Source organism: Lissotriton helveticus, chromosome 9, assembly GCF_964261635.1.
Source record: "Lissotriton helveticus chromosome 9, aLisHel1.1, whole genome shotgun sequence".
In the NCBI taxonomy this organism is placed as follows: Eukaryota; Metazoa; Chordata; class Amphibia; order Caudata; family Salamandridae; genus Lissotriton; species Lissotriton helveticus.
The window spans coordinates 841,587,367-841,608,100 of NC_136070.1; the positions used below are offsets into that span (position 1 = coordinate 841,587,367).

Genomic DNA, 20,734 nt, shown 5'->3' on the forward strand with positions numbered 1-20,734 from the left:
GTGTTTCAGACACCGCCACCATATTGAACCCTTTTCCGCCCCGTCGTCATGTCGACCGTGCAGAAAATCAGCGGACTGTCTTTCTATCCGCCGCGGACCACCCCATCCATTGTAATATGGCGGGGGGGTCTTTTCTACAGGGATGGCAGGGGCAATCCGCCCGCCATCCTAATGGGGCCCTAAGTCTCAACAGTACAGTATACATACAGTACACCTTTGCAGTGAGTATAATGTCAATAGTTAAGGATTATGAATCTAACTTACCACCGCCCGCCACTGGTGCTGGCTCACCCCCTACCGCTCCATCAGCAACGGCCGCATCCTCTCCATCCGCGTTGCCTTTGCCGCTGGCCCCGGCAATGGTGGTTGGTAGTGCGCTTAGAAAACATTACACATTTTTTAGGCGTCATATACACCTCCCCCTATTGGTCAGTAGCAAGATTGAAAAATGAGTTAATAGTATACAACATACATCACTAGTACAAATCAGGTAGTAGTAGAGTAGACACTAGTAGTTATATATGGTCCCTAGGGTCATTCTAGCCTTTGCTTAGTTAGCCGAGCCATGCAACCATTTTACCCTTGTGTCTTTTATTTTTGCACATGTGACGTTACCTTGCAGCTTGTTGTATAAGACACCTTTGAGCCCACATGACCTCATACTGCTACTGTCTAAGCGCTGCGTACAAGGTCAACCAAAACATTAACAAGCCACTTTTTTATGAAGTTCTGGTGTACTGTTAGTCCATATTGCTTATCCATAAATGCTACACTTTTTGGCACAGCTGAGAAATGCTTGCAATATACTAACGCGCACCATAATTCTCATTACAGACGGAAGATTCCCTTCTACCAACCAGAGCTTTGCAGAGGTTATGATGCAACAACTACCAGTACTAGGTTCTTCTACGGTGAGGGGTACCCAGAATTCTTCATTTATAAATTTATATAAACTACATTCCTACCTAGGGGATGGTGGTGCTTCCACCACTGTTCAGTTATCATGATTTATTTCCCAACTGTAAGTAAGTGTAACAATGTTTATTGTTTTAATCTTATTGATTTTCCTGTTGGTGTTGCATTATAGAAAAACGTACAGAGCTTGTCATTTCAAAATAAAAATGTTGAACTTACATAGACTTGGTGGCATTTGGTGTGGACTTACACGAGTGAGCAAGCGAAAGGAAGGGTGTGCATATGCATTGCTTCCACGACTGAGAGGTTGGTTGTGTTATGTTCTGGGTTGTTTACTTGTTGGGTGTCTTGGGGAAAGGGTTCGGAGAGCTAATAGTTATGACAAGACACTACTATAACTAGTCGGGCAGGGGATTGTGGTGGGTTCTGAACTTCGGATTGAGGTGTGTGAGGAAGGTCCAACCTCCCATCACCAAAATCCTATTTTCTTGTGCAAAGTTCTGTATGTTCAAAATCCCTACAACAGTAGTAGTGTGTCCTATCCTATCAAAATAGTAATAAATCTAGTTGGGCATTTGTTGGTGGGAATTGTCGAAATGCCTCAAGATTAACAAAGAAAAGACTCAAGATTAATAAGACTAGAAGTAGTAAAAGAGGACGACCCAAAGGACTGGACTCAATGGCTAGAGCTACTGGTGAATCTGAATTTTATTTAAAACCTTTTAAATAAAGAGTGGCCAACTGGTCAAGCTTAGCTACTACAGTACAGACAGACTAATAGTAGTAGTACAGAGAGTCATCATAGCAGAGGCAGCGATAACAAGATTTTCGAAACAGTACAGATCGAAGGATAATTGTTGGTAAAAAAATAGCATTAGGAAACGGAAACAATAGTCTGGAAAAATATGGTGCAGTAAAAGTTATGGAATAAGAATTATTATTAAAAACAAGAAGACTTACTGGGGCCAGCAGAAGAGCCCACGTTGGTGTCCTCCTGTTGCTGGTGTTATCCCACCGACTGCTCGCCTGCCCCTGGTGCTGAACAGGAAAGATATAAGAAAAAGACAAACATTGATGAATGGTGTCAAACAAATAAAATATTTTTAAAGAACGGTCAAAAAACACTTATGTAAACAACAATTGCAATAACTAAATTGACCGATCTCATCTGGTCAACAAGTAGTATCGGGGGATTCGCGGATCGACTACTTACTATTTATCAACACTAATCCAGTCTTCCATTCTGATTCCAGAATACTAACTAAGCCTAAGTACGACAAACCACCTGACCTAGCCCACCTATTCCAGGCGTGCCAATTGTACATTAAAGTATGCATTTCCACTTCTTTTAGTCCTCAACAATGCATATGGTCAAATGGAGGACACATGACTACATTTTTGTATACACCAAATGTTTGGTTGATTGATTGATGCTGATGTTCTGCTAGTGCTGCTAAGCCTATTACCACTCATTGAACAAACTAGAAAAGGTTCTAATAAAGACTGGGGTACTAGCAGCACGTAACTTAACAGAGGGGGCATCACGCATACCACTAAAAAATTACGTACTCATACAAAGTAACTAAACCTAAGTATCAATCCGCCCAATCTCGTTGCTCAATATGGAGGCCAAGGTTCTGGCTAAGGCTCTGGCTAATAGACTTAAGCCTCATATTACGGATCTGGTGCATCCGGACCAGGCGGGTTTTATGCCCCAGAGGGCGACTCGGCACAATATTAGGCGTGCTCATGTCGCAATCTCCGCCTGGAGGAGTTTGGAGGAGCTGGCAACCTTGTTTTTGGGGGATATGGATCGGGCTTTTGATTCTCTGAGCTGGACGTATTTGTTCGCTTTGTTGAGTCGCCTTAATCTGGGCCCGCCCTTCTTGGCCTATATACGGCTGCTATACACAGATCTTACAGCGTTAGTGCATGTTGGGAGTGTGGTCTCCAGGTCCTTCTCGGTCCGGCGGGGGACGCGTCAGGGCTGTCCCCTGTCCCCCTACTTGTTCGAGCTCTCTATGGAGCCCCTAGCGGCGTGGGTGCGTATTGATGCCCAACTCAAAGGCTTTCGGTGGACCTCGGGTCTGGCTGACAAAATAACGCTATACGCAGATGATGTTTTGTTTTTCCTCACTGATCTGGATCGGTCGGGCCGCGGCTGTTGCGTATCTTGCAGATTTTTGGCGAATCCTCTGGTTTGTACATGAATCCGGGTAAGTCCACGCTGTGGCTTCTCGGTGGACAGCGGCAGGTGGGAGAATGGGCATCGGGCCTTCAGTTGGCGACGGGAGGGGTGAAATACTTGGGGGTGTTTCTGTCGGAGGAGGCGGCTGTCTCCTGGGATCATAATCTCACCCCGGTTTGGGATCGCACGCGTGAAGACCTGAAGGTGTGGTCCCGTATGCCCTTGTCTATCTATGGTAGGTCAGCTATTTTTAAAAATGGTGGCGCTTCCTCGCTTAGTATATCAATTGCAGAATCACCCATACCGGATTCCGCCACACTGGTTCCAACAAGTGAACTCGGTACTGGGTGAGTTTTTATGGGAGGGGGGGGATTACTCGTGTGGCGCTGCGGACGTGCTTCCTGTCCACCTATACGAGGGGGTTGGCCACATTGGATGTGCTTTCGTATTATCAAGCAGCGCACTTATTGGTCTTGAACGAATGGTGGTATGGCGATAGGGGCAACCCGGCCTATGCGGTTGAGCGATATTTTATGGGCTGAGTGACCATTCATACACTGTTGTATTCAGCATCGCTTCGGTGGACCCTTCCCTCTGCCACACAGGTAGTATTTCATATCTGGATGCAAACGTTGCGCAGACTGGGGTGGGGGAATGTGCTTACTCAAGAGACCCCCCTGTGGCACAATGGTCGTCTGCCCCACCTGGCGGCGCTGCTGGGTTTCCGGGGATGGGATGCGATAGGTATCGCCACTCTGGGAGATGTGATGTCGGGCTGCTCCCTGAAGTACTTTCAGAACCTGCAGGATGAGTTTGGGATGCCCCGCTCCCAGTTCTTTAAATACCTCCAATTTTGCCATGCACTGACTCCACACTTGGCGGACCTGGAGCAACTCCCCGAGTTTAGTCCGTTAGAAGCCAAGCTCTTTATGGGAGTGTTGCCGGATAAGAAGATCTCCCGCATATACCAGTCGCTGGTCCACCACTGTTCATCTGACTTGCAAAGACTCAAGTCTGCGTGGGAGGGGGATGTGGGGAACCTAAAGGAAGAAGATTGGGGGGAGGCCCTAGCGAGTCCTAGAGAGGCAGCAATATCCACGCGCCTGCGACTGATACAATTTAAGTATTTACATCGCACCTATTTCACACGAGAGAGCCTATGGAGGGCAGGCATGGTTAATTCCCCAGAATGTCTCAGGTGTGGGTCTGAAGTGGGCAAACTCTTACACACTGTCTGGGAGTGCACAGTACTACGTAGATTCTGGGATGGGGTGTTTAGATGCCTATAGGAGGTATTAGCTTGGGAGCCCGTCGTGACCCGAAATTGGCTCTGCTGCATGTCATGGAGGGGATAGGGGGCAATAGATATAAGCGCCACTTGTTATTCCTGGGCCTTGCCTGAGACATTGCCAAAGCATGGAAGGCGCCCGGTGCCCCGCCGTTGGCTGCCTGGAGGAACGGCGTGGACTTTTGTATGGGACTTGAGCAACCTGTATTTGTAGCCAGGGGGTGCCCTCGTAAGCATTTTAAGATTTGGAAGCGATGGGCCGACTACCGGGGGCTGGGCTTGGACCCCCATCTGAGAGGTCTGTCTTCCCGAAAATCTGAGAGATGGATGTTTGGTGTTGCATGGGAGGTGGCTCTGTGGGTTTAGCATTCTCTAGGTTGAGATATTCTGTAGTAAACTGTGCATGGGCAGCGGCGCATTCGGAGGGGAGAGTTGGGGGGGTGTTTGGGTTGTTCGTAAAAGTCTGATGAAGCTAATCTTGAGTACTTAATGTGTGCAGCAGACTCCGGATGTCGGGGCTATGCATTCCTTGTGTGCTCAGACAAATAAAATTTGTTTTTTTTTAAAAAACCTAAGTATCAATCCGCCCCTATCTCTTAGTGACAGGACAAAGTAAGGACTAGAGTCACTATAGCATTACGTAACTTAATTTCTCAAAATTAAACTCTTACATAATCATGCTAAGCAAGAGCAAACTCAAAGTTGCAAACAAGTAAGATTAGTAGCGCAGAAGAGCACCTGTGTCATAACAATCACAGAAGACTTTTAAACGTAATTTACCTGTAATGTAAGCAGCAGCATTCTAGCTGGTTGGAAAAAAATATTCGCAATATATAACACAGAGCAGAAGAACAGACACAAAGTAGTAATAATTAAATAGTTACTCACCAAGACCCGGGACCTCCACTCCTAGCAGGTCCAGCAGGTCCTGTTCCCGGTCCAGGATATCGGACGACCGGTGCGTCAACTGGTTCTGGGTGCGCCGGACCCCAGAGCAGCGAAACACTGCCCGGCGCGCCTTCCCCCACCGCTACCGACGCTCCCGGAGCCCGTACCCAGACCCAGGCCTGCCACCTGCTGCCAGGGTTAAGGGGAGGTGGCGCCGCACAAAGAAAACGAGTGCAGCCAACTCCACCTCCCCAAATAAGGCCCTTGCCTGCACCCCTTGTGGGCGCCGCCTTCCGCAAAGAAGGCGGTCACAGCTCTGGCTCCTGCGGCGAGCCCTACTACCCTTGGACATGGTTCTGGGGTAGAGAGTGAGACGGGGCAGGAAAGAAAAGGTAATACAATTTAAAAAGTAAGTAAAAGAAATGAAAAGAGCAGGCAATAGAAAAAGAGTGAAAAAGTAGCTTAAAAACACACAAAAAGTAGACAAAAAACAAAAATATAGAAGCAGGAAAATAGTCAGAGAGATAATAAATAAAAAAGATTTTTAAAAAGTGTCTTGAAACAAAGGATTGGAAAGATAGAGGGAGGATTGAAAGCAGGCCCCAGAACCATATCAATAGAGTGAAAAACAAGATGGCCGCGCCCATTGCGACCACGTGCGCAAGTTCGCGCTATATTTTCTCCCCGAGCACGCAAAAAGCGTCGCGAACACGTAAAAGCGTTCCCGAACAGGAAATACGTACTGCGAACGGCATGCATTGGGCGACCCGGAACAGGAAGTAAGCATTGTGAGCGGGAGGGACAAGTGAAAACAAGATGGCCGCGCTCATGAGCGACCGCATGGGTAAGTTGGCGAGACATTTTTCAATGCGATCACGCAGAAAATATCGCGAACGGGCGGGGAAAAAAACTTCTGCGTCTTCGCGATATTTCCGCGTGTTTGCGGAGATTTCTAACATTTTCGCGATAGTTTGCAAAAGTACATTTCGCAAATTCCGCCCACCCCTACTTTTACCTGGGGAAGAGGACGAGGCTGTTACCGGCCCGAAATGCCTTTCGTCTTTGGATCTTTCTGCAATGGTGAACGGAGGGTGGACCAGCCTTCCCTGGGGCGCACACAGATCCTCTCCCCCGTCAGCGATAATGGTTCTCTGTGGAGTCCCGGTCGCGAGGCGACGCCTCCCGCCAGCACCAATCCCAGCGCGGTGCTCTCCTGGCGTCGCAGGGGATTCTCTTCGGTGCTTCATGGGGCTCCCCGGGCCGGCGGCGGTGATTTCTGGGCCAGCAGAACTTTTAGTTTGGGATGCGGTCGGGTTGCCCTGGCCTGCAGCAGTGATCTTTGGGGAAACCAGCGCCTTTCTGTCACAGCACTCCCCAGTCACAGCGCAGTCAGGTCACGGGCGGTAATGACGGCAGTTTAAGGGTGTTCCCCTCGCACCCGCAGCGGCAATGATTTTGGCACACAGCGCTTTCATGCCACAGCGCCCCACAACACCTTCAGGCCCCGGCGATGATTTTTGGCACACAGCGCTTTACTTCCACAGCGCTTTACAGTGCCTCAGAGGCCATGAGCGGCGGTGGTGATTTAGGGGTGATAGAATTACTCTCACACACCCAGTGCTGCACAGGCAGTTCAGGCAAGGAAGAAAGCGTGGTGGTCCTTATGAATCCCCCATCAGGTATGGAAGCAGTCAGCAGTTTGTGGTGGAGACAATCTGGGGGTGTTATTTCCAGGGCAGCTCAGCAAGTGGGGGCAGCCATTCCTGGGAGCGATCAGCCTCCTCACAAGTGGCAATCCTCCTGACACAGCAGTCCTCACTCCAGCAGAGATTCCTCCAGGTCCAGTAGTGTAACCCAGATGTGTGGCCAGAACTCTCCCTATTATACCCTAAGGACATGACTGGGAGAGGAGGCACTTTCTGGAAGAATCTAGGGGGTTGGAAATCTTTGGAAAAATCCAGGAGGCTCTGGGGTGTTCCTTTTCTTTCCTACCTGTCAACAAGGACAAAAGGCTACAGTTGCAAAACGTCCCAGCCTGGGCAGACTATCACCATGCAGATGGAGGGTAGGCCTCACTGCAGTAGCAGGGCCTATGGCTGATACACCAGTGTCTCCATGCTTGTAAGGGAGAGCACCTGCACCTCAGCACTGTTTAGCAGTGGTAAGGGGCTCAGAGTCCTAAGTCCAACAAAAATACTATTGGTTCTCCATTTAGCGTGCCCTACAGTAAAACGTAACAGCCCTGTGAGGCTATCCTGGAGTCTAGCATCCCCCTTAATGGTATCCCCACCTGGAAGCATATTGCCACCCCCGTCGAGTAGGCAGAGTAGGACGTGTGATGTCATTTTTTCCTTCAATGTTTGCGCAGTTTCTGAGCCTCAGAGGCTACCTGGTGTGTTTCCTGTAGGAAAGTAATCTGCGCACAGTGCCTATGAAATTCGTCTAACATTCTATGTCTCTTGTGTACAAACCGCATATCAAGCACATTCCCTGTTATTATTTTATAACATTTACTACAGACAACATTTACGACCTATTACAATTGTATACTCTGTTTGGTCTTGGTCACATTGTACAAAATTTCCCAACATCATTACAGGTGACATCATCAAACAAGTCAAAACATTTCCCCAATACTCGGTCCAGCGATTCTTCATTGTTCGACTTGAAACCATGTGGGATGTCACAGTAACGCAGAGTGGATGTTGAACCCACTGTGGGAGCCCAGGACCCTAGACCCTAAAACACTGTGGACAAAAAGCAAGTAATAGGCTCTGGCTGCAGCCAGTTGTTGGTTACCTACCAGAGCTGCATAACTCTCTATTATAATTGGTATTGTATGAATTTCAGTATGAAGCCAAACTCTACTGGGGTGCAAAGAGGAAGAGGAACATAAATCTTTATTGATGGAAATTAATACATGAAAAGTGTAGTTCACCTTATAAATCGGGTACATAAGATGGCAAAATACTCATGGCCTTTCCCCCAATGGATCATCTGCAATGTGCAGGGTCATTGTCAGGAACACTGCTATACTTTCATTGGAATCAGAGTCTGAGGCAGTACGCTGTGATGTACTGGAGCTGACAGGCAGTTTAGATGTCCGTAGTGTGGTTGCCGACCGGATCGCAGCCAACTCACCCTCCAAAACCTATTGCAGGAAAGGGGTACCCCCGCTGCCCTCCTGGTGGGGCATTCGATGTTACTGTTGTCATGGGGCATGTCTCCCTTTGGGGGTGCGGGCCCAGTATGGTCTTGCCTCTGGGAATCGGGAAAGTGTTGCTATAGTCACTTCCAAGACAGTTTTGCTGTCTCAAAGAAATTGGCGGCATGTTCGTGCATCACTTGAAGTTTTACCGGGAAGAGTGGAGCGCAAGTTAGGCCCCCTGTACGCAAATGTGTTTTAACTTCTTGACAGGGTGTCCTTTTACGCTGCATTGCAACAGTGTAATGCTGGAAAAGGAAGACCCGCACATTGTCTACAAGGATGGGCATCTGTGCCCTTGGTTGCCTGCAATAACACATCATGGTCATCAAAATTGAGGATCCTGGACGTGGTCTTAGAGGTGCCCTCAAGATGGGTTTTCTAGTGGGGACCCTGTGAACAGGTCCGACAGCCCAGTGGGAGAACCCCCCTTCCAGAGCCAGTCCTCCACATATTGAGTCACACAAGGGCCTTCCGTCCCTTCAGGAGGCCAATTACCCTCACATTGTTCCGTCAGGCACTTCCTTCTGCGTCTTCAGCTTTTCTTCGAGGAGATCCTGTCAGTGTGATGTGTTTTGTGGCCCGAGGTCAATTTGGAGAGCGACAGCTCATTTGTTTTGACCCTGACTGATTACTTGTAGTGATTGTCTTTCAACAGGCAAATGTCTGTGGTGATGGGCCCCCAACTGTTGTTCAAACAACTCTATATTCCAGAATCTCCTGAAGGATATTTAATTTATCCATCTGGGGTGTTATTATGGAAGAAGTCAATCCCTCATTTGGCGTCTTGGCCAGATAGCATTCTGGCGTGGAGTGGGATTGTGTGTGGGGCACCTGTCTATCACTTTTGGCCTGGTACACCCCATGCATATTATCAACTGAGAAGGGGACCTAAGGACAGGGGGAGCATGGTTCACCCCGCCTCCAGCTCCAGGTGTCAACGTCCTCTCAGAACAGCAGGGGTGGACTGCACTGGTCCCAGGAAGTGCCCGCAATACCCCACCTCCCCAGTGCATTGGCCTACAGCACCAGGGAGAGGTGGTCATCCATCAGAGATTGGGAGGGAGGCAAGAGGGCTTCTGGTGTCCCACAAGGAGTTTGGAGACCCATTGAGTCCAGCAGGGAAGTGATCAGTAAGCACTGCACCCCTCTTTCAAATGTCACAGCCAACTACCAATAAGCGGTAGAGGAGGCGTGGTGGCTGTGCTCCCTTCGCTTAGGCAGCATCGATCAATGCCCCTTCACTATCCCCCCAGGCGAAGGCCTCAACGGCAATGCAGGGATAGACAAACGTGTGGTAGCTTCAAGCGTGTATCCAAACGCCCTTCCATGGGACCCGCACTACATATTTCAGGCTCGACCCTAGGAACCAGTCAGTGCCTGTTTGTAAAACTCAGATATTGATTACCCAATCAGGGTCACAGGAGGTATGCCCCAGCACCACAGACACCTCCTCTCGCAGACTCAGGGCCCACAGGGGCACTCCAGGCTGCTCTTTCCCGGGCAGGCCAGGAACACCAAGCATCCGCTGTTGCAGCAGACCAAGCTCTCGCCAGTCCTGGGGGGTCCACCGAAGTGATTCGTCCCCCGCTCCAGCAGCTGCTCAAACAGGGAGGGGGTGAGCAAGTCCACCAAGGCTACAAGCCTCTCACCTGGGGCCCCCGCTCACCTCCAGTATTACCAGCAATAGCCATCACAGGGCCGAACGCCTCCTCTCCTCCCGGCAGCCAATCAACCCACTGTCTAGAGGTCCGACACAGCCATGCAGGGATGCCTCTCGCACTGGATCTGTGCAGTGCAGCCGCGGAAGAGCGACCACAACCAATTGCTGACTTACAGCCTGTAAGTCAGAAGCCCTCCGCACTCACAGCAGGCCCCGGTCGCAGTTGTTTCCAAGTTCCCCTCAGAAGTTCAGCCGCAGGACTGTCCATCATCTGCTGCCATCTTGGCAGCCCAATCTCAGTGGCTCCGTTGGGCACCGCAGTTGCCAGGCCAGTCACCCTTGTGGGAAACTCGGGGCTCGGCGCTCGATGCCACAGCCAGATAGGGGAAATTAGCCAATTACGGTGTTCGGGAGCTTGGCAGCAATGCGTTCGCCATGCTAGGGTGTTAGCCATGCCCCCCCCCCCAAACTACAACCCATTAATAATGACCAGGACCTCGAGAATACCACACATGTTCATCCCAACGTGGTGCAGGCAGGCTTCCATGCTTGAGGGCAGGGTATTCATTGGAGGAGCTGGACAAAGATGTTCAACAATACATCAGAGAAAATTAAGGCACTGCTTCCAGTGTACTCATTGGGTGGGATTTCTTCAAGGTAGTGACCAGAGGACAATGTATTAGGACAGTAGTGAGAGTCAGGATGAACCCTAGAAGACAGAACTAAATAAACTGGACGAAACACTACATGGCATGGAACAGGAAATGGTCTGAGACCCCTTTGGCAGGGAAACGTCTAAGGAATACCGGGAAGAGGTATGTTGCATTGCTTGAAAGAGCACAATGTCTTAACAACACTTAACAATAAGCCCCAATACAAAGGCAGACAGGGCAAGATTCTTATGTTGAATAATAATGTAAATTAATTGTATATATTTATTTTAAATGTGGAACTAAATACAAAAAATGCTACATTAATATTAACTTAATTTTCAAATTAGAAATATTAAATTCACATTATTTTGAAAGTTTTATTAACAAAAAATGCCATCTAATGTATTAATGATTATTACCTAAAAGTATTTTTTAAGTAAAAATAAATGGTACATTAATTTTCTAATTCAACAAAGGTGATTCAAATTTGTTAAAACAAATAGATATGTTTTAACAATAAATTAAATGTATTTATTTGTGTAACTATTCAAAATATTGTAATTTAATTTAACCTTACTTCATATGGAGTTTTATTTTAAGGCCTAACCTCACTTCTTTTCTATTGGAGGATGTTGTAGTATCAGTGGTTATGATGAAGGACTTACCACTGCTTCTTTCTGGCAGTATTAATTTTACATTCGTAAATAAACATGTAAGTCTACACTTTTGAGTAACCTTATACTCAGATTTTGTGAATAGTTCAAATTAAAAAGTTACTCAAAAGTGTAAGTAAATTTAAATGTGTAGATTTACCTTTGCGTATAGGCCCTAATATCTGTTGGACAGAATAATGTGCTGTATAATCACGTTTTCACAGAAGGTGCTCGATATGACTGATAAATGTACAGCAGATGAAGTACATACAAAAACTTTGACATGTATGAAGCACCTGATCGAACTAACTGGAGCCTCAGCATGAATAATCACTCGAATATTACCTTTAAAAATATTTAGGAATAAAGCCAAACAGCAACACTGTTGCATGATCCATAGAGCTCATGACAGAGTGCTGTTTTACTCCTGCAAGGCCTTAATTTCCTTTTCCAGGTCGCGCGGTAGCAACGTGGGACCCAGAAATTTAAAAAACAACTTTAGGTTACTATCAAGGTGTCATTTGTTTTTCAAGTTTGAGCCTCTGGGCTGCTGATAGGCTAAATTAACTAAGTAATTTTGCAGTTTTTATCAATATTTATGTGTTTTTTTAGGTGCTGTGGTTCATGGTATCTAAAAATGGTCCTGTGTTGTCAATGACACTCAATAAATTTGCTTCTGTTTGGCCAAAGCTCAATGCCAAAGCTTCAAACTACATCTTCAAGCGGCAACAAACATGATCTTCTGGTGCTAGAGTGGCAAGAAACCAAAGAAGAAGTAAGAACTCTGTCTCCCTTGTAGTGCAGGAGTGACTGAGAGCATTCTAGAGTGCTCCAGTAGAGGTATTCAAAAAGTGGCCAATTGACTAGGGTGGCTTACACAATCAACAGAGTAGTATGGCAACTGTGTGGGAAGAACGGCCAGATCAGACAGGGTGGGTATGACGCAGATGGGAGCACGAAGCACATGCCGCAGCAGTACCTGGAACGGCCGTCTCCCCGCCTGACACTCACCCACTGCAGCACCTACAATATCACACACCAAGGCGCGCACATAGAACACAGTGGCCAGGAAGGGCCCTGAGTGGGCAGAGTAAGCTGAAAAATGCAGCAACAGAAGGGAACAGGTGGAATAGCCCAATCCGTCCACTGTAGCAACAGGAAAAGAGAAGATGAATGGCGGCACTCGTGAAAGCACTTGTTTCGGCAGCCAAGCCTCCCGCCTTAGCTGGCTACACTCACCTCTTCCTCTGCCCACCGTGTTGGTGCTCAACGTTAGCCTCCTGAGCTGCCTAGTGCAGTCATTGTGTTCTGTCTCTGCTTGGTACCACACCACCACACCATCGCCTCCATAGCTGCAGCACTGAGCTCAGCCTTCATTTGTCAACTCACTTCCAAACACCTTCAAGCTAGCCACCTCACTTTCCTGCATCCCCTCCTTCCTATGAATTGACGTCCCACTCTCAAGACACCTATAGTCAACTCCAACTACTCAAGACCATGCTCTGTGCTCAACCCACTGAGAGGCAAAATAAGCAGGGGACCCACGTCTGGGCATACCCTGCAAAATTAGGGCTAACAAAGAAAACACAAGGATATAATGGATGGAGTGCAGAAACTTTTCATACTCTCAGCCCCAGTCACAGATCTGGGTTGAATCCATCATGGTTCTTTAGCTCACTCCGCCACCCCAGTTCAGACCCAGCCATATGCAAATCAGCCTTGACCCTGTTCCTTATGGGAACAGTCTTGCCCAAACTGCCAAGTCAGGTCTTCCCTAGACCAGAAACAAGCATCCTGGGACCGGTTTCGGGGTAAAATCCTTCATCAATCAGGCTAGCTTGAATCCAGTGGCAAAGTGAGCAAGGGACCCACGTCTGGGCATACCCTGTCAACTTAAGGCTTTGCTTTATCTGGAAAGGGTACAGTACAAGGACAAAGCAATACTGCGAAGTGCATAAGTGGTTAGTACACGTACTGGATGTATTTATGCCTGAGAGGAATACATTACAGGAGAGATATAGTGCCGTTCAGTGTGTGCGCAGTGAAAGCATGTGCTGGTTGTATGTGTGCTTGCATGAAGTATAATACATGAAGGGCGAAGTGTTGTGCAGCACGCACATAGTGAGTGTGTGTGCTGGCACTGTGTGCATTTGTAAATACCACACCTGTGTTAAAGATAGAAAAGCTTCACTGCTGAAAAGTGAACGCAGATTGTGTGTGTGTACTGAATGCAAATGTACATGTATGGGTACACCGCATAGAGGTAACAGTGCTGGACCCAAGTTGTGCTGTGAACGTACACTGAGTATGCCTGCAAATATACATTGTACGGAGGACCCTGGGTTCCATTTTGGGAAGCTGCTTGCCTGTCTGGTGAAGACATGAGGAGGAGAGTAAACCCCCTTCTGAAGTGCTGAATTCCTGTGAGCTCGGTGGGGACAAACAGGAGAGAAAAAGGAAGAGACTCCCTTTGCATTTCAAAAGACTGCTCTTTAATGCAGTGGCAGATCACAAGGAAGGGGCCTGGCTGCATACATCTCAGGAAGGGAGATGGGGCTGATAAGAGAATCATAAAGAGTAGGACTGGGCGGTTGGGATTACCATTTGATGCACATATTACTGTGGCTGACATGCAGATGTGACCTCTGATCACTCCCATGAATTGTGTTGTGGACAATCAGCTTTGGAGTCATGCCTGCTGTGACAGACATCTTCATGAAGAAAGAAGAAAATGAGAAGTGCCCACTTCAAAGGAAGCAGAATCCCAGCATAAAACTTCAAAGACCCAGACCCTAAATCACCTTTGGTGTCTGGAAAAAAAATGGCTTCAAAAGGGGGGGTTTGAGTCCCCACAAATGTGTCATTTGCCTAGCACCCAGATGGGCTGTGTGAGAAGGGGAAGCTATGCAATATTTGTCCTGTGACCAGGACTGGGGGACAAGGCATTGTAGTCTCTCTGCTGGATGAGGGGACATCAGGGAAACCAAGTCGACCTGCCCTGGAGCCTGGAGCACCAGCGCCTGTCTGCTTGCCAAGACAAGTGTCCCCTGTGAGGAAGAGGAGAGCGTTGGAGGAAGCAGGTCTAGTGGGGAGCCATACCGTGAGGACTCCCTGTGCGAGGTGTGAGGATTTGGCTATGCACTGATCGGGCCATTAATGTGTGCAGCATTTTTTCAGCGACCACTGTATACCAGAAGAGATCAGTTGTAGACTGTGCTGCGTGTTGAGCACCATGCGGGTCTTGCTGCACCCGTACCGCCATGCTGTTGTGATCCGGAATGCCCGCGTGGGCCACTGTTAAAATGACCACTTCAAGGAGTGCCAAGACTTGTGAAGGTCTGAGCGGGGCTCTTATGCTAGAAGAGCCTGCGTCTGTATAACCATTTTTTTTTAAAACAGACTTTATTGAATTTTCATATTTCGCTCAGATGTAGCATACATGCAATCTTATAAAATACATTATACCTGCAGAACTCAACGGACAGTTGTGCCCACATCATGTCATAACCTCGCATCTCGTTAGCTTGTCTAGACCTCCTTTCTCTGTGTCGCGAGGAGAGTGGTCCTGCCTGATGTGGGTGTCATTTCCCATCCGTCATGTGGCATAGCCCTGAGGGGCTGAATCGTGTTGCCCCTAGATTATGCGAGCACTGTCGGCATCTTTTCATCAGATCAGAAACCAAAGAACGCAACCCCCCCACCCTGGTCCCCCCCCCCTTAGCCCCACCTCCCTCCTCCCCTCAGACATGTCGCTTACCCTAACAGCACACTTGTTGCACATTATTTATTCCGCACACTCGTTAGATTCCCTATGACAGTGATATATGTCCCCCCCAGGAGGATGCACCCACGTTAGTGATCTACCCACCCACCCTCTCACCCTACAGCCTGTGGCTGTGGTCTCATGTAGCAAAGGGGACACCCTTAGCCGGAAGGATCAGTCATCATCGTCAGTCGGATTTTTTTTAATCAGATCCACCATTGCCACCCAGGCTCTTGCCGTGTCCCACAACTTGTCATTGTCAGTTCTCTGAGCTAGTTGGAGCCGGAGGGTTCTCTTGCAGTCCGCCCACTTTATAAAGTCCTGCAGCCAGCGTGCAACACTGGGGGCTGTGACCGCCTTCAAATGGCTAGTGATTTCACGTTTGGCTAGGACTAACCCCAAATCCAGGAACTTACTAGTGGTTTTGTTGCGGGCAGTGTGGGGGAACCAGTGTAGCAGGCACACCCCTGGAGTATGCGGCAGTTCCCTTTCCGTCACCTCTGTCAATTTGGCCAGAACCTCTCCCCAATACCCCTGAAGCAATGGACAATCCCAGAACATGTGCATAAACTCTGCATTTTCCAGTCTGCATCGCGGGCAGGCAGTGCGGGAGCCAAAAAATGCATTAATTTTGTAAGGAGTGAGGTACGCCCGATGAAACACATAGAATTGGATGAGTTGGAATCTCCAGTTTCGGAAGCACTTCCATGCCCGTTCCATTAGGATCTCCCAGGGTTTTGCCTCTATAGGCGTTCCCAGATCAGCCTCCCATTTAGTGCGCAATTTCTCTAGAGGAGCCCTCAAGCCCTGTGTCAGTCTCCGATACAAACACGTAACCGCCTTGAACTTACCCGCGGAGGTGACCACATATTGGCAAGGGAGGAAGACCTGTGGTTCCTCCAACCCTTTTTTCCAGTGTTTGCGCACAGCCGCCGTCACTGCCGCGTGCAGAAGAAAGTCCTGAGCAGGCAGTTTGTGTCTTTCCATGAGATCTCGAAATGGTAAGAATGTACCATCCTCGTATAGATCCTTAATGGAGTAGATCCCCAGCTCCTCCCATTCGTGTAGTCGCTGCCAGTCCCCTTCGTGAGGCAGCTCCTCGCAGAAACACACCGGAATCTCGGGCCATATGCCGGGCTCACTTTATTGAGTCGTAGAGCTCTATACCAACAATGCCGCAATACCCGGAACTCTCTGGACATCTCTCTTTCACGCACTGGAAGCTGTAAAAGAATCCGAATCAGGTGACGAAGCCCCAGGTCCCTGCCTCTCTGATCTACCTCGACTCCCAGTTTCCCTGCCATCCGCTGTGTGAGACATTGGAACTGAGCCGCATGGTAGTAAGCCTCGAAATCAGGTGCTTCAAAGCCCCCTTCTTGTCTTGGACGCATCATAGTAGGCAGCGCCACTCTTCGTCCCCCTGATCCCCATAAGAAGCTCGAAACCACGGAGTTGAGTTGGGCGAAGCACTTCCCAGGTACCCAAAGCGACAGTGTAAAAAAATAATAAAGCAAATGGGGCAGGGTTATCATTTTTAGTAGGGCCACTCGTCCCGCAACCGACAAAGGTAGAGACCCCCAGAAGTCAAGGTTACTCTTGGTAGTTCGCAGGGTTCTCCCTATGTTACCCTCAAATAAATCAGCAGCCTCATGGTAAATTCTAACCCCCAAGTAAGGTAAGCAACTGCCTTCCCATCGTACATCAATCCCCTCAGGAGGATCACCTCGCCCCCCCGTACCAGAAACAGACAGGTCTTGGCCCAGTTAACTTTGAGTCCTGCGACTCGCCTCAGCCTCTCCAGCAACTCCCGGGCTCTGCGTAGTTCATCAGTAGTATTGGCAAGGAACATCAACAAATCGTCGGCATATAAGGCAATATAGTGCATCTGACCCATCCCCTCTAGGCCCCTGTAGTGTCTCCCTGTCCGCACGCGAGCCGCAAGCGGCTCCATTGCCAGGGCGAACAGAAGGGGAGACAGCGGGCAGCCTTGTCTCGTCCCCCTGCCCACGTCGCAAGCAGCCGAAATCGCCCCCCCGTCCGAACCCTGGCTGTCGAGCGAGAGTAGAGAATCTTCGTCCAGGCCACAAACCCCTCACCTAAGCCAAAGGCCCTCAAAACCCGGAACAGATACGGTTAGTCTAGGTTATCGAAGGCCTTTTCAATGTCTATGGATAGTACACATGCCTCATCGCCTCCTGCTGCCGCCTCATGCATCAGTTGACAAAACCTCCGAATATTCATGGCCGTGTTCCGAGTGGGAATGAACCCAGACTGGTCCCCGTGCACCAGAGTTGTCATGTGCACCATCAATCAATCAATCAATCAATCAATCAATCAATCAATCAATCAATCAGGGGATTTATATAGCGCGCTACTCACCCCGAGAGTCTCAAGGCGCTTGGGGGAGGGGGGTCCGCTACTGCTCGAACAGCCAGGTCTTGAGTTGCTTCCTGAAGGAGAGGTGGTCTTGGGTCAGACGGAGGTGGATGGGGAGGGAGTTCCAAGTCTTGGCTGCCAGGTAGGAGAAGGATCTTCCTCCCATGGTGGTTCTTCGAATGCGTGGAATGGCAGCGAGGGCATGGCTGGTCGATCGTAGCTGGCGGGTGGGAGTGTAGAAGGTCAGGCGGTTGTTGAGGTACTTGGGGCCCGGGTCGTGGAGGGCCTTGTGTGCGTGGGTGAGGCGTCGGAACGTGATTCTCTTGCTGACGTCAAGGCGACCTTGGCGACCTGCCAAGATACCGCTCAGGATCTTATAGTCAATGTTTAACATCGCCAGGGGGTGATACGCTGTTCGATCCCACTCCGGTTTACCCGGTTTAAGGAGCAGTACGATCACTGCCTCCCTCGTCGAGGTAGGTAAGTAGCCTTCCTGTTTTGGTCGATTATAAAGGGACACCAGCTGCGGAGCCAGCATGTAGATATAAGTGACATAGAACTCTGATGGTAACCCATCGGTACCTGGGGATTTGTTCTTGGCCATACGCTTGAGAGCTCCCCGGACCTCAATCAATTCTACTGGTCGGCCCAGGCTCTCCGCCTCTTCCGCTTTAATCTGAGGTAACTCTATGTCAAGGAAATCTCCTTCCTCTAGCTCTCTGGGGTCCAGTTTGCTGCAATAAAGGGTGGAATAGTATTCCAGGAACTGCGTGTTAATGGCCTGCTGTCCGTAGTGGATTGTCCCCCCTCTTCCCGTAGTTCGAGAATCGGTGTGCCCTTGCGCGCAGGATTCGCCAACCAAGCTAGGAGCGCCCCGGACTTATCTCGCTCCGCGTGCGCCCGTACCATGTAAGCCCTGTAATCAAAGCACCTCAGCCTCTCCACTTGCGTTGCCAACTCTTCCTTCGCCCTCAGTAGCCCTTCTTGTATGTCCTCCCGTCCTGGTCTCTCCCTTTCTTTCTCTCTGAGCCGTTGTTCTGCCTGCTGTACCTCACTCAATAGAGTTCCACGAACTCCCACGGCTTCCCCAATGCACCGTCCGCGTATCACTGCCTTGAATGCATCCCATTCATTATGCAGACTGGAAGAGGTGCCCATGTTATGCTGGAAATAGTCCTCTATGGCAGTACTATGGTGGTTCGCAAGACCTGGTCCTCCAAGACCTCCGGCCGGAGACGCCAATTAGGAATCGCCATTCTAAGCCGAACCCAGTTCAGGGACACTAAGATGGGGTTATGATCAGAGGTTGTCCTAGCCAGATACTCACTCATCGTGATCAAAATGTGGACATCAGGGGAACACAACACAGCATCCAGCCTAACATGAAACTCATGGACTGATGAAAAATAAGAGTAGTCCCGATCCCTAGGATGATGGGCCCTCCAAGTGTCTGCAAGCCCCCAGGTCCATTGCCAGTCCCGCCTGGCGTCTGCTATTCTACGAGTAGGGGCGTCAGGGACTGGTGGGTGGGAGCGGTCCAGGTCCACGTCCGTCACACAATTAAAGTTCCCCCACAGAAGAACAGGGCCCGTTAGTTCCCCCATCAATGTCTGTGAGAGCTGTGTAAAGAAGGTGGACTGTTCAACACTGGGGGCATATATGCTTCCTCGTGTGATATCCCGCCCATCAAGTCCCCCGTGACCACAGTAAACCTGCCCTCTGGTTCAATCACCTGCCTCACACATTGAAATGGTACTCCTGCCCGCACCCAAATCAATGACCCCCTGGCCTAAGCCAAGTAAGAAGTGTGAAACACCTGTCCTCGCCAGGGGCGTTGTAATGCCAACCCCTCCGCCTTCGTCAAGTGAGGTTCTTGAAGCAGTGCGATTTGCACTCCCTGCCGTACTAAGTAGGCGTGTATTTTGTGTCGCCGACACATGGTGTGCATCCCCCGTACGTTCCAAGACATAACTTTAAGGTCTATGGAGGTGCCCATGGATCCAATGCATGCAGGTGCTCTACTAAACCCCCCCCTAGCAACATGTTTGTCCCTCCCCCTTCCCACCCAACCCTCAAACTTCCCCCAACTCCCACACCCCAGGACAGGCACACAAGAACAGGTTCTCATCCAAACCAAACTGCTCATATATAGATCCGTAACTAAGAGGTAGCGTGTGACTCGCACACAATGCCCCCAGAAACCCCACCCCCCCCCGGCCCCCCTCCTTTGTGAATAACTTGCATAGCAGCTGGGTCCCCGGCATTCCTGGAAAGTCATCGTCTGCCGTGCTGCCCCACATCAGACTGGGCCCCGAGCCCAGAAAGCGCAACAACCCTTGTAGCATGCGCCCCGCATACCCTTTGCAGCCCCATCACCCAAACATCCCATCAGCTGTCTGTGGGGTGACGTCGGCATCTCCATGTCCGAAAGTCCTTGGGCGCTACTAGATCTTGGGCTCTCTGTTCCGCTCTTCTTCGCGGCGGTGTCATTACTCGCCCGGCTGACCACTCCTCGACTGATGGCCGCCACCGCCCGCACTGCACTGTCTCGCTCCTGACGCTGATCCACCAGAGAAGTGGGCCACCCCCTCGACGGAGAAGTTGCCTGTCGTCCTCGGGGTTAGGCCGCCCGTGAGGAGCGCGCACCCGCGCCACCGCGACCCTCCAGCCAGTCCCACATTGCCTGCGGGGTAAGAAAGAAGTGGGTCTCCTCGTCTGCCGTTACCCGCAGTCGTGCCGGAAATAGCATGGCGTAGGGGAGACGGAGCTGACGCAGCTTTCTCTTGACAGCCAGAAAGGAGGACCGTTGACGTTGGACCTCCCTGGTGTAATCCGGGAATATCAGCACCTTACTGTTTCCTATTTGCAAATTCTGTTGCTCCCGAGCCCTCTGCAGAATAAAGTCCCGGTCACGGTAATGTAACAGTCCCGCCACCATTGGTCGTGGTGGAGCTCCAGGTTTAGGCGGGCGAGCCGGGACCCTATGCGCCCGCTCCAGCGCATACAATGGGGATAGGCCTTCTGGCGCTACCTCTGTGCGCAACCAGTTATCCAGGAACCGGACCGGATCCGCTCCCTCCTCGTGCTCCGGGATCCCCACTATGCGGAGATTGTTGCGCCGCGAGCCCTGCGCCCTTACTTC

At 49.8% G+C, this 20,734-nt stretch overlaps 1 long non-coding RNA gene across 1 annotated transcript in view; it reads right to left on the bottom strand.

Moving 5' to 3' along the window:
* Positions 1 to 294: 294 nt before the first annotated feature.
* The window catches only part of LOC144781926 (uncharacterized), a 63,036-nt gene continuing 42,596 nt past the window's right edge, over positions 295 to 20,734 (bottom strand). Inside the window, exons 2-3 of the long non-coding RNA XR_013601092.1 lie at positions 1,876 to 1,953; positions 295 to 377 (exon numbers count right to left, since the gene is read on the bottom strand). This is a non-coding gene — a long non-coding RNA (uncharacterized LOC144781926). The remainder of the gene's footprint in view (positions 378 to 1,875; positions 1,954 to 20,734) is intronic.